The sequence below is a fragment of the Panthera uncia genome, assembly GCF_023721935.1.
Source record: "Panthera uncia isolate 11264 chromosome A3 unlocalized genomic scaffold, Puncia_PCG_1.0 HiC_scaffold_11, whole genome shotgun sequence".
NCBI classification, from domain to species: Eukaryota; Metazoa; Chordata; class Mammalia; order Carnivora; family Felidae; genus Panthera; species Panthera uncia.
This window is the reverse complement of record NW_026057578.1, coordinates 87,130,686-87,145,311: the sequence shown is the minus strand read 5'-3', so window position 1 is coordinate 87,145,311 and position 14,626 is coordinate 87,130,686.

Genomic DNA, 14,626 nt, shown 5'->3' with positions numbered 1-14,626 from the left:
CCAGCGCACTGCAAGGAGGGGACCGCAGCGCGTTTCGCTTCCTCGCCGTCGCCGGGGTCTGTCGGGGCGGCCCGGCTGTGGCCGGGTGCGCAGATCCGGCCTAGGCCTTGCCGGCGCCCCGAGGCCAGGGGTTCCGCGTGCCGTGTGACTCTGCAGGGACTCCAGGCCGGGTCTTGGGAGTGGCCCGCCTGAGCGCCGGGAGCCCCGGTCCGGGAGAGCGCTTCGGGCGCCCCTGTCGCCACAAAGCGGGTTAAAGTCTATTTTCCACTCGACTGCGCCGAAAAGCCCCCGCGCGCCGACGCCGTTCCGGCCCCCTTGGGCGAGGTGGGGAGGGGGCGGCGAGAGGGGGGAGGTGAGGCGAGGCGACCGCACCCTGCAGCCCTTCGAGTCCCGGGCAGCCCCGGGCCGAGCGCGGCGGAGCCTCATCAGAAATGCCTGCGGAAGGAATCCTTAACGAATCCGTGGCGAGCGCCAGTGCCTCTTTTGCGACCTCTCCGGATCTTTTTGGCTCTGTACAGGTCTCTCTGTCTCTCTCCCGTTTATGTCTCAGGCTGTCTATCCCCCTCCCTGTCTCGCTGCTCCACCCTCCACCCCGACTTTTCATTTATTTCTTCCCCCTCCTCCTTTGCCCCAGCTTCAGTCCTGGGAAAGGGGAAGCTCAGCCGGGCCGAGCGGCGACCTGAGCAGGCCACACCACTGAGGGGCCAAGTGTGCGGAGCTGGGCAAGGGCACGGAACGAAGGGATTTTCGCTTTAGATAGAAGGAGATGACTGGGTATTTTGTTGGAGCAAGATCCCCGCGGGGACGCGGGTTCAGTTGGATAAGCATTGCCTGGGCCTGTGCTCTGCGGCGACAGGGGGCTGCCACGGAGAAGACAGGAGCCGGAGCAAGTTTAACCCTGCTGCGGGCCTTGCGCCCCTGGCCAGAGACGAACCCCATCTGTCCAACCACAGGCCCTCGCCTCCTACCCCACCGTGAGGCTGGATATTGGCCGCGAACTCGCTACACTGGGCAGGTAGAGGAGCTTGGAATCTACCGGGCCATTTCTAGACTTGGCATCTATTTTCATCTGCATGGTTCTGAGGATACCTGTTGTTATTAACTTGATAGGCCTTATAATAACACCTTCCCTTGTGGACCTGGTGCTTGCGAAGTCCTTTGACATCTAGCTGTCTGTCATGAACCCCATATTTCGGATGAAGAAACAGACTGCACAGGACCAGTGACTTGAGTCTGGTCGCAGTCTCCATTGAGCTGGGACAGGTCAGTGATCTGGCTCGGGTTTCACTCCCATTCCGTCCCCACCCTGCTGCTGCAGCTAACTCCCAAGACAGGCGTTCTCTGGGTTAGGGATGGGTTGCTGGTGTGCTGGGTGTGCTGGATGATGGCACTTCTACCTTCACCCTCCCTCCCGTTTCCCTGTTCCAAGCCTCCTTTCTCTGGCTTTCCTCTCTGGTAACTCTCTAATTTCCCTCCATCTTTCCCCTCCCTGTGTGGATATTTATCCCTAACCTGGTTTCCTCTATTTCTGCTCCTCTTAGGGCCTCTTCCTCTACTGTCGCTTTTTCTGCAGTAGGTGAAGAGAAGAACTTGTCACCCTCAGGGGGTCTCTAAGCTTGCCTCTGTGTTCTGGATCTAGTAACAACGCTCTCCACCTGGCCCCTATCTCTTGCTGTGCCTTCTCACCTGCCCAGTCTCTGCCAAGTTCTCCCACCCGCAGCTGATCATGTACATAAATGCCTCCTCTCTCCACCAGTGGACAGCAGTCCACCTTAAACCAAACCTCCTGCCCCCTCTCCCACCTCTGTTCCCCAGCCCTTCCCTTCCACCTGCCTGTCCTCCCTCCCCAGTTGCTGAGTTCTGTCCAAAGACTGATCGGTGCCTTCCTCAGGCCAGAGGGCCCTACCATCCCATATGTCTGCTTACCTTTCATTCCTCACCTGCCTGCCCAGCCCCTTGGACCACCCATCCTACCTCTGGGCCCTCATCAATTTGTCTCCTCCTTCCTTCCATCTCTGGAACAACCTGGGCTCAGATTCTGACTTTTCCACTTACTGATGGTGAGAACTGGGGCCAATAATCTTGCTTCTTCAGTTTGCACATCTGCACAATGGGAAGCACTATATGGGACCTCTGTGAGGATGAATGAGATTAGTATGTGGTGCACAGGACCAACGTGTGACTCCAGACAGCCCCTCAGTAGATGTTACTATCTCTGCCCTTGGCCATGCAGGAAGCTTGGGAACTCAGATCCTCACTCTCTCATCTTTCTCGTCCAGTCACCTGGTCTTATAGTCAAGTATTTTTCAAGTCTATATCCCGTCCATTTTTTGCTGCTTTGCTGGGTAACTTTCATTCTTCACCACTCAGTTCAACTCCCCCCAGGGAAGCACCGCCTCCACTCTGTCCTGGCATTCACCTGCAGGAGGGAGTTACCAGGGTCTGCCCCCCCCACCTCCCAGGCTACACTCCCACCTCCACCCTCAGCTGGGAAGCGGTGGTGTCCATCACAGCACCCCCAGCACAGGCCAGGCAGTGTTTATCCAACAGAGCCCTCACTCTTGTGGAGTACTTGGTCTAACAACATCCCCAGCCATTTCTCTTTTACCTTTCATTCTCCTCCCTCCTCTTTAGCTTAGTTTGCCTTTGGGTCTCCCTGTCCCACAAAAAGCCTTCCGTCCTCTAGTTTCTGCTAACTTTTCTTCACCACCAAACTTTTTGAGTAAGTTTTAGTCTCTCTGCATCTGCCTCAGTTCCCTTCGACTCAATAAGCCTTTGCAACCTGGCTTCCACCCCCATCCCATTAGGGAAATGGCTTGCAAAGCTCCCAAACTTTTACCACGGTGTTATGACAATAGCAACATATGCTTACGGAGGCAATAACAATCCTAACAACCTTAAGGAGTTTTTGTGATGTTGAACGAGTTATAATCCCCACCCAATGGGCTTACATCAGTGTTCCTAGCACATAGTAAGCACTTGATAAACGTTAGCTGTTAATTTTATACAGCTTTGCTGTCTAATACGGAAGCCATGTGGCCGTCGGGTGCTTAAAATGTGGATGGTCCAAATTGAAATATTCTGTAAATGTAAAATACATACCAGGTTTGGAAGGCTGAGTGTTTTGAAAAATCTAAGATATCATTAATATTTTCTGTGTTGGTTTCATGTTATAATGATAACACTGACACACTGGGGTTAAAGAAAATATATTATTATTTTATCTGTTTCTTTTTACTTTTTAAATGTAGTTACTAGGATGTTTAAAATTACATTTGTGGCTCCCATTATATTTCTATTGGACAGAGTTGTTATAGTAGATATAGGTAATCCAAAGGAGGGAGGGAGGGTAAATGGGTGTGCAGAAAGGGAAAACAGAGATCTTATAATTATCATATCCTACCACCTAGAAAAAACCATCATGAAATTCTTGCAGTATATTCTTCCATATTTCTCTATATATTGCCTTCCTTTAAAAGGTGGGGAATGGGGGTGGGAGAAACATACGCAGTTTTGTAACTTGCTTCTTTATAACCAACTACAATCCTCTTTGTACCCATTAAATATTCCCCCATTGTTTGTGCTGTTGACAAATTTTCAGGATTTTAAACAAAATAGTGACCAACAGCCTCATAGCTCTATCTTATTGCATCTCTAGGAGTATTCCTTTTCTATATAAATTTCTAGAAGTATAATTTCCAGATATGCGGTATTAACTCTTCTGATCCATATTGCCAATTTAGCCTCTGGTAATGTACCCATTTGTTCCCCCATGTGCAGAGTTTAAGGGTTTCCCTTCATTCTCTGAAATGATCATCAGGGTTCCTTATTTCCAAATTCCTGTCTTTTTTAGTTGTAATTGGCTGTGGGCTTTTCAGCATTTGACTTTTGGAAACTCTCTCATCTCTTCATTTTCCTAACAAGGTACGTGTCTGGATCTGCTGTCTCTGATCTGTTCGTCCATGGGCTCCCCTTTCTTCTCCTAACTGTGGGTGTTCACTAGGCACCATTGTCTCTTCCTTCCTTCCTTCCTTCCTTCCTTCCTTCCTTCCTTCCTTCCTTCATTTATCTATCTATCTATCTATCTATCTATCTATCTATCTAATCATCCATCATCTATCTTTATTCTACCTTTACTCCCACTGTTGCGACCAATACCTTGGTGCAATCCCTTTACGGATTTGTAACACCAACTCTTTATTTTTTCCCAGATCAAATTGCTAATTTTCAGTGCTTGTGAGGTAACCTTCCTGGGGGTCCTTAGACATTCACTGTACCCCAAAACTGAGCTCAACATCCTCCACACCAAATCTGTCTCTCCCTGGCTCAGCCTCTTCTAATAACAGACCTCCAGGACACCTAATCTCAGTAGCTAGGAGGCATCTGTGAAATCTTCTTCTCTGCCACCGCCCTGCACATCCACTCAGTATTTGCATCCATTCCTTTCTTCCCATTCCCCCTGCTACCGTTCTACTTCAGGCTTTTGGTACCTTTCTCTGGTGATTCTCTTACAATAACTATTTGTGGTCTCTCCTCTCTGCAATTCATCTGACTCAAGGCTGCCAGATTTCTAGGACACAACTCCATGTAAAAATGTTTTCACACAACTGTGGGACCCACGGAAGTCTCTTTATCTCTGTGACTCAGTTTTTCATCTGTAATCTGGAGATAATAATAGTACCTGGAGAGTTGTTGAGAGAACTAAAATGAGGCAGTTCGTGTATACCGCTTAGCGCATAGGCTAAGAACCCAATAAGCACTAACTGTTAGTGTCACCATTTCTAATAAAGTTCAAGCTTTTATCTTGGCATTCAAGGCCCTCCACGAGCACGTGCCTACCATTCTAACCTCCTGGCCTCTGCTCACCCATGGGTAGCCCCAACTGTAGCAATATTGCCACCGCTGTGCATCCAGGGACTCCTCGCTCTCTGTGCCTCTTGTGCATGCCCTACACATTTCCCCCTCCAAACCTTGCTCAAAAACATTACAGCATGTGTCAGTCCAACTTCTGAGAGTTAGGAAATTGGCAAAAGTGCCTGAAGTAAGGGGCGCCTGGGTGGCTCAGTCGCTTAAGCGCCTGACTCTTGATTTCGGCTCGGGTCATGACCTCACAGTTCGTGGGTTTGAAGCCCATGTTGGGCTCTGCACTGACAGTACGGAATCTGCTTGGGAGTCTCTCTCTCCCTCTCTGTCTGCCTGTCCCCCACTCATGTTCTCTCTCTCTCTTAAATAAATAAACATTAAAAAAGTACATGAAGTCAACTATATAGGGTGCTAACTTTGTGAGAATTTCATTTATTTTCTTTGCTGCTGTGTTCCCAACACCAGCACATTTGCCTGGCGATAGGTGCTCATCAAAGATTTGTTGACTGACATATGAATTCAAAAAACATAATTTAAGATTAAATTTATTCTGCAACAGTACAATGATGTAAAATTTCATCACAACAGAGCACAAAAAAGAACCAGTTCATGCCCTGTGAGGTTTTGCCATGAAAGGGGAGTTAGATCTAGGCCTCACCTTGGAAGATTTCTCCTGCAGAGCCTCTGATTAATGGGAAAGGAAACCCAGACACTTTGAAGTTGAAAGCTGTCCAGTAATTGGCTAACGTCTTGAGTGGGGAGAACTATAAATGAAAACCTTCCACTGTCTCTCTATATGGTAAGATGTGTGAACTGGAGCAAATATCTCTTTCCTCTGGATCAATGGATGCCTTGTTCTTGCAAAGATGAACCAAAGACTTAATTCTTAAATGGAGCAATTAAGGAGCCCATGGCTCAGTGTCTCGGTGTTTTGCATAACAATATAAATATCTTCTCTATAATGAGATGTTATCTTTGCAGATTACTATTAATTCAAGGAAATGTTTCTTTTCAACATATGGGTCTAGGCTGCTCTGTCCCTGAAAATTCAGGCTCATTCTTGACAGTGTAGATGTGTTCTTATTCAAATAGTTCTCCATAGAAGTGGAAAACGAAGGCGGGGGGCCTCTATCCTCACTTCCCACTGGTCAAAGGTCTTGACCAGAATTGCCAAAGCCACCCTGAGCTATTTATTCTGCTGAATGCCCACTTACTCCTGTCAGATGGTTATGTAGTAGTGGATTGTCCTAGTGGGGCTCCAGGCAAGGCCTGGAAGTTCTGGAATGGATATGATGACTCACAGGCATTTTGCAAGGCAGCAAAAGGGGCTAGACTGGAGGCACTTAGAGAGCAGGTGAGAGTTGGGCTGGAGCTGGGAGACAGTCCCCCTTCCCCCAAACCAGGGAGGCTGGACTCTGAGAGGAGGAAGCTAGATCCTGCTATTACACGGATGGGGCTACCAACCAGCAAATAACTGAGTCATGCAATGAAAACTAAGCTCAATGACAGGACACTTTGGCAGGCCCATCCCGACTTGACTTGGTGTTCTGCCAGTATGCTCACCTTCCCACTTCCCTAATTGTCCATTCACACAAGTTTGTTCATATCTGGATCTGCACAGCTTTGCAATGTTGTACATACATTTCTTCCTTTTCTTCGGTTGTTCAACCATGTGGCCGGGTCATTGGTGGATTATTTCTTTGTAAGTTCAATCATTCAATATGATGTCATATTTGTTTCTAATAATATGGTAGACTAGATGTCCAGAGACCCAGTACAGAATGCCTAAGAATCCTTTTATCATACTTTGATTTTGTATTATAAACATTTCCAAGCATACTTAAAAGCACACAAAATAGTATGATGAACACCCATATGCCCTGTAACCCAGATTTTATAATTATTAACATTTTTCCATTTTGCTTTATCTCTTTCCTTCAGAAGTTGTTTTTTTGTTTTTGTTTTGTGGTTTGTTTTTTGTTTTTTATTTTATTTTATTTTTTTAAGAGAGAGTGTGAGGGAGTGGGGCAGAGGGGGGAAGAGAGAGAGAATCCCAAGCAGGCTCCATGCTCAGTGTAGAGCCTGATGCAGGATTTAGTCCTACAACCCTGGGATCATAACCTGAGCTGAAATCAAGAGTCAGACACTCAGCTGACTGAGCCACCCAGACACCCTGTCCTTCTAAAGCATTTTAAAGTAAACTACAGCCATCCTAATATTTTACCTCTAAATATCTCACTATGAATCTCTATGGAGAATTCCTTTTTAAAAAAAGGACTTTTTACTCTGTGAAATTTCAAACATGCTTTGTAGAGAATGGTATAATGAATCTCCACATGTTTATCACTCAACTTCAATTATCAATCTTTTGCCAGTCTGAAAAACATCTGTTTGAATGATGGCAGAGCTGGCACAAAAATAAGGAAAAATCCTCAAATGCCCAGAAATTATAGAAAGCTTGAATTGAGCCAAGGAAGTGGATTCTGAAGCTGGAGCCTGTGTTGGAACAAACCCCGATTCAGTGGTGGCACAGGGCTTGGGTTCTAAAGGGCCACAAGTGAGAGGGACAGGGCACAAAGTTTGAGACAGGAAGTCAGATCAGAGACCCCTGAAAAGTGACATCTTTACTGAGTGAATGAGAAAAAACTCCACCCCCACAAAGGGAGGTGGTGGACACACGTGCCTGGCTTAGCTTTGGCTCTGTGTGGAAAGGAAAAAAAAGAAAACATATTTTCTTGAGAGTTCCTAACCATAGCCTCACTTTACTTGGATTTAGGGCCAGAAATTTTAGGCCCTAAAAGATTCCAAGCTGAGAATTTAGTATCCACTGGCAGAGGCAAATAAGTATATTTATCCTCCTTTTTTAGAGGAATGTACTTGAAAGCCAAACTTCAAATACTCCCCCAGACGAAGTTCCAAGGAAGATGAACTCACAATCAAAAATCACAAAATACACGGGGATATAAACTACCGTGAGAATTAGAAGAAACTACAAACTGCAGAATCAGACCTGCAGAGACAGCATATATTAGGATTATCAGGCATAGACTATGAAATACTTATGTTTAGTGTATTTTAAAACTAAAAAACAGTATTAAAAAGAAACTAAAAAGTACCTAGCATGGGTGTGGAAAATGGTACAACTTTGGAAAATTATTTGGCACTTTTAAATAAAGTTAAAATATACCCATGCAGCCATTCTACTCCTGGGTATACACCTAAGAGAAATGAGTGCGTATGTTCACACAAAGACTGTATTCATAATCACCAAACCTTGAAAGCCACCCAGGTGCCCCTAAAAAAGAATGGAATTTTGCAATATGTTACAAAATGGATGCACCTTGAGGACATTGTGCTTAACAAACCAATCCCCAAAAGACAAATGCTGTATGATTCCACTTATGTGATGTCCTTAGAATAGTCAAAATCCTAAAGACAGAAAACAGAATGGTGGTTGCCAGGGGCTGTGGGGAAGGAGGGAATGGGGACTTACTGGTTAGTGGATATAGAGGTTTAGCTTTGCAAAAAGAAAAGAATTCTAGAGACGGATGGATAATGGTGATGGTTGCTTGACAATACAAATGTACTTAATCCCACTGAAATGTACATTTAAAACCCATCAAAAGGCATCTGGGTGGCTCAGTCAGTTAAGCCTCTAACTCTTGATTTTGGCTTAGGTCATGATTTCACAGTTGGTGAGATCAAGCCCAGTGACTGGCTCTGCACTGATAGTGCAGGGCCTGCTTGGGATTCTCTTTCTCCCTCTGTCTCTCTCTCTGTCCCTCCAACCCACCCCATCTTCTCTCTCTCAAAAATAAGTAAAGGGGCACCTGGGTGGCTCAGTCGGTTAAGCATCCGACTTCGGCTCAGGTCATGATCTCATGGCCTGTGAGTTCAAGCCCCATGTCAGGCTCTCTGTGCTGACAGCTCAGAGCCTGGAGGCTGCTTTGGATTCTGTGTCTCCCTCTCTCTCTGCCCCTCCCCGCCCATGCTCTGGCGCGCGCCCGCGCGCGCACACGCTCGCGTTCTCTCTCTCTCTCTCAAAAATAAATAAACATTAAAAGGAGCTTATATTAAAACCTAAAAAAAAAAAAAGTACACAAATACTTAAAAAATCATTAAGATGGTAAATTTTCTGTTACGTGTATTTTACCACAATAAAAAATAAGTTGAAAAGCAAAGACATATATACATAAATAAATAAACAAAACACTGACGAAAGCAAGTAGTGTGTGTCTCTTAAAATCTATTTGGCAAAATAAAAACAGCAACACCTCCTCTCCCAAATATAAACGTTGACTGTTTATAAAAACACTAAATAAAACACCAAATAAAACACTAAGCTTCCTGTATAATTTGTAGGACTAAATATTGAACAATAGTAGCACATAGATAGGGCAGACTGGTGACCAAGTTAAAGCACATTTGGATTACATAATTTTCTGAAGGAAGGCAAAGATAGTGATTCACTTTAGAGTTTGGAAATTAAGTAGGCCTGGTAAGATGTCTAGGGTCACCACCAAAGGAATAGAAACAGAGTATCACTTCAAAGTTAGTAAAAGAGGAAAAAATAGAATTTTTAAAAATCTAGGATGAAAGGTGATTGAGTAACAATAAAACAGTTTCTTAATAAAAACTGTGGTCAGTGGACAGGTTTTCAGCCCGTGGTATGTAGGCTCTAACAGCAGTGCATCACTAGGCAGAAAGAGCCCTGCTTTGGGACATTAATCTGGTTAGAAAGTAGCTGAGAAAACATGGAAAGTGTCATAACAAGAAGTGTTAGAGAATCTGTCATTGGCATTCTCCTCCTGGAGATGGAACACAATCACTGAGCAATTCTAAATAAATACTTAAGCCACAGGAATTTAAAAACTGATGTCAAAACAAAAGTTTGAGTTTCTGTTTTTCGCAAAAATTTCTGAGAGTGTCCATCAATTATGATGCCAATAGTATTGTGAGGAGTAATCAAGTATTTCACCATCAAGAGTTAATCAGGGTTGATAGGTTGATACAGAGAGTAACACATTTCAAAGCCAAGATTCGGTACATGGTTTGAAATTTATGAAAGAAAGCAATAGGCCTTGTTGATCCAAAACTATCCTCAAAGTACGAAAACTTCAAGGGAATTAAAATATTCTTTTAAAATCTTTACAATCGGATTGTTGATGGATGGAACAGAGCATGATAAAAGATATTCTGTTGCCCATTCTGCTTGTTCCACTAACAAAAAATTCAGGAACGAAAGATCAATTAAAATGTGGAAAAAAAATTACTGGAAAATTTCAGAAAACCAGAAAAAGTGGGAAATGCATTTGTATTGGTGTAGTTTTGTCATAAATATCTACTTTTCAGTGTCATTGTCTTTTGTAAACTATTGCCCGATTACCCGAATCCTGAGGAGGAAAGTAGAATTATCCGAAGTTGAAAACGTTTTATTTCTTGAAAAACTGTGTCTACCAAGGGTATAGGGAACCTCATTTGTGAGTGAGGGTAAATATTTTGAGTTGGAAATCAAAGAGAAATACAAAGAGAACTTACAACTAACTTAAATTGGTTTCTATAAATAATGCAAACTTTCTGTGAACGTTGGGCAAGTTCCTCAACTTTCGGTGCCAGTTTCCTTTTCTGAAAAATGGGAATAAATCATAGAACCTGCCGTCTAGTCAGTTGAGAGGACTCAACGAGTATATGAACGTAAAGCGCTTTGAATTGTGCCTGGAACATAGTAATCATTTGGAATTATTAATAAAATAATAAAGATGGACATTGTTCTCATAAACTACTCATGAGGTACAATAAGGCAACTTATGGTGTGAGGATGCCAACTTCTTAGTCTGTACGAGGTTCCTGCAGAAAATGTCCCAAACCGTCTTCGTTAAGCAGACATTCATGGGCACCGTGGGTATGGTTAAGATCACTGGGAAGCTCCTACACTGAATTATTATGAAAGCTGCTTTGAATAAAATTGCATTGCTATGTCTACACAGGAGCTTGACATAAGTGAAAGATGTAATGTTGTTGCTACAACGTTTACAGAGGATGAGCCAAGAGCTTTATACACACATTGTCACGCACGTCTTAGGGATTTAATGGTGTTGGGATTGTCGGGATATGAAAGAGTTCTGCAGTGATCTTAGTCTGTCAATTCTTTGTATGACACTATTCATGCATCTCTGGAAAGCTGGCAAATTTTCAAAACATTTGTAAACGGAGTGAAGTCATAACCTACAGGAAGCTCCAAGGTTGTTGGAAACACATTGGCTTGTTTGTTGTGATCGAGAGACTTCTGCAGATTGTTCAAACGTGAGGAGTTGTTTCAAGCTATTCTTGAAATGTGCCGGTGGCTGGTCCAGTGAGGTCTTGGCTGACTTTGGTTTCCAAATTTGAATTCACCTTTTGTTTACAGATTTTAATAAATTTTAATTTTTTTAGTGTTTATTTTTGAGAGAGAGAGAGAGACAGAGAGACAGAGCGTGGCAGGGTGGGGGAGGGGGACAGAGAGAGAGGGAGATGCAGAATCTGGAGCAGCCTCAGGCTCCGAGCCGTCAGCACAGATCCCGACACAGGGCTCGAACTCAAACCTGCGATATTGTGACCTGAGCTGAAGTCAGACGCTTAACCTACTAAGCCACCCAGTCGCCCCAAGTTTACAAATTTTGGCTAATTTTAAACAATGGGCCAAGCATTTTTTTTCCCCTAAAGAGCTTCTAATTGAAGCTACAGATGTTTTTCTCTTTGCCATCAAAGTTAGAAGCAAAATTTCATGGCTTATCATCTGAGAGAAGCGGTAAGTATTTCAAAGCCATTTGGGACAGAACAGAGAAATGATGCCAAAAAGTAAACCCCAAAGGTTTCAAAGTAGAAAAAAAATTGTTTGGAGGGGGAAAAAAAGTTCATGGTAACTCAGATAGTATATTTCCCCTACTACATCAGATAAACAATTTATAATAAATGTTTCTCTCCAATAAATTGCAGCCATATTACTAAATTTGTGTTTTCAAAAGCCAATAATAGCAGAATGAAACAAGTTTCAGAAACACTGTTTTGCGGAACAGTACATTCAATGAAGAAACAGCTAAACATGTACAGGAACTTTCGGTGCACTTGCCTGCTGGGCCTGCGTGGCCATCCTACTGACCATAGCTGATAGGACTGAGGTGGTCACCATGAGTTTGCTGATGACCTTGATTTGGGCTGGGCTCAAACAATGAGATTCTCTCTCAGGCATTTGAACTAAGTGACCCAGAGAGAAACGACACTTGGCAGTGGACAGAGGGGCAGAGAGCATAGCAAAGCAGGGAGGTGGCAACAATGCCTGGAACCCCGAGCCATCCTGGCGTCCACCCAAAGGTCTATCGTACTTAGAGTGAGGAGCACAGCCGGTATCATGTCTGTCTCCCCCTGAGCAGCTCTTAAGTCCTTGAGAGCAGTCATTATGTTCCTTGTTTCACGTTTCCCAACAGGGCATGGTCACCGAGTTCCTTGCGAAATGGGTTAATTAGGATAAAAGGACAGTTAGGAAATCCGGCCAGATGAAGGATGTAATGAGTGTGGAAGGTAGTGCAAGAGAAGACCGTCAGCCTCTTACCGGACCCTCAGAAGGTGGCCAGAGTGTAGTTGGTATCAGCTGCTGGGGAGAGGCCTGGAGGAAGACCATGAGAAAGCCCTGAGAAGTCTCGGGAGCTTGATGTTGAGGACAGGGCCTGATAATGTAGACACCCATCCTCAGGAGGGCAGCTCATGTGAGCCCCAAATCCACAGCCAGAGCGCCTCAAAGACATCTGTCATCTGGCCTCATTCAGTCCTCTCTAATATACCCAGTTAGTTTGTGTCCCCGTCCCACACACCGTGCCCATTCTCCCCCTGGTGTTCTTGCTTACGAGACTTGCGCCACCTAGCATGACTTCTTCCTCCCCACCAGTGCCAACCCTGCACAACCTTCAAGGCTTGTTCCGGTCTCCCTTCTTCCAGGCAGTCCTCCCCATCTTCCTTCCCCTAAAGATGGCCCTTTGGAGTCTTTGGACCACCACTTGCATTCATGCATTGCATTCTTGCATTCATGCACCACTTGCAGAACCCTTGCATTCATGTAACTCGGGAAAGGCATGGAGCAGGAGCCTAGAACTCTCTGGGACTACGGCACGAAAAGAACAAGGCAGCCGCTGCCCTGGGTTCCCGCACCAGAAATTCAGGCCCCCCTCACTTCCTTTTTGCCTCATTCCATGGCCCCAAAGAGAAAGGAGAGTCAGAAGGGGTTCCCTTCACCCACTCCTTGTCTGGTTTCCCAGTACTCCTCTGACGCTCAGGGAGCCTCTGGTTTCAGCTGTCCTCTCTCCCGCCTCCGCAAAGGCACAGAGACGCTTCTCCCACAAAGCCGCGCACCCACTCACCCCCACCTCGTCGAGGGAGACCCCCGTCTCTGCCCCTCGCTGCAGCAGCATCCTGGCCCACCAGCCCAGCACCTGGTAGCCAACTCTCCTTTAATGAGCACATTAGTGCTCAGGGGTAGTGAGCCCAGGATTCTCCGTAAGCCCCTCGTTATCCTAATGAGCCGCCTGGCAGCGCTTCTGGAGATCCTCTTCTTTCTCCAGAGATCAGACTTTGTCCCCTCCGTCGCACCAGTGGATTTGCTTTGCCCTTCCCACCCTGATGTCACCTGCAGCTCAGGCCTCAGTCTTGCTGCTCCCATTCCCTGTTTCCTGGGAGCCTGGATCCAGGCCCTGACCTGATGTCCTCAGTGCCCACACTGTGATTGGCAGTTCAGACGTGAATAACAAAAAAGGCCGGAGCCTCATGCTAAGCCAGGCTTTCTCTTGCTGCGCTGGAAGCCCCATCTCACTTCCTTCAGTGCAATTTGCTTTACTTCCAGAAGGCTTCCCTGACTACTCTAAATCTAAATCACCTGGCTCTGCCAATTCTCTCCAGAGAAGTCTGAAGCTGACAAATGATTCTATAACATGTGTTCACCTTTTGAATCTCTAGAAGACCTTTATAAATATACAGAATGGCGTGATTATACGGCGTACTTTTCCAATATTCAACAGATATTTACCGAGCACTTACTAGGCGTCAAGAATCGTACTTGGTGCTGAGGACAAAGCAGTGAGCGAGACAAACATGGTTGCCCCTGTCATGGAGCTTAGCATGGGGCATATTGGGTGGAGCAGGACAAGCAAGCAGACATCGATGCTATAGTGTGAACGGTGTTGTGTGGGTGGCAGGAGGTGTTTTGGGAGCCCATGGCAGGAGCACAGTATCAAAGATGCCAACCTTCTCTTGTTCTACGCAAACCCCCATCTTAGGAAACTCTGGCCCAAACAGACATATTTTGTACTGTGTGAACCTTCTGCCCAGTGCCCCACCACTCCACGGTTTATCAGATCAAGGATGGAAATGCAATGCACGGGGGCCAGTCCACGTCCTGGCCGGTGACCTAGAAAGGGGCTCACCCTCAGAAATGTAAATAAGAGAGGCAGAGGGAAGTTGCAATTAAACGTGGGCCTAGGCCCTGGGCACAGGGTGCGTGCACGCTGAAGTCACAAGGGTACAAAGAAGTGTGCCGGGAGACAGAGGAAGGGAGCTGACCAGCAGAGACATGTGGTGGGCCCTTGAGGGGAAGGCTGGGGGCTCCCTTTCCCACTCACCAGGTACCTCGACAGTGACCCACACAACCCCCAAACAAAGGAGACCCAATGAGGCCCTGGAGCCAGGCTTGAGCAAGGAATGGGACAGGCCGAGAGAGGCTGCCAGGGATGTGAGGATA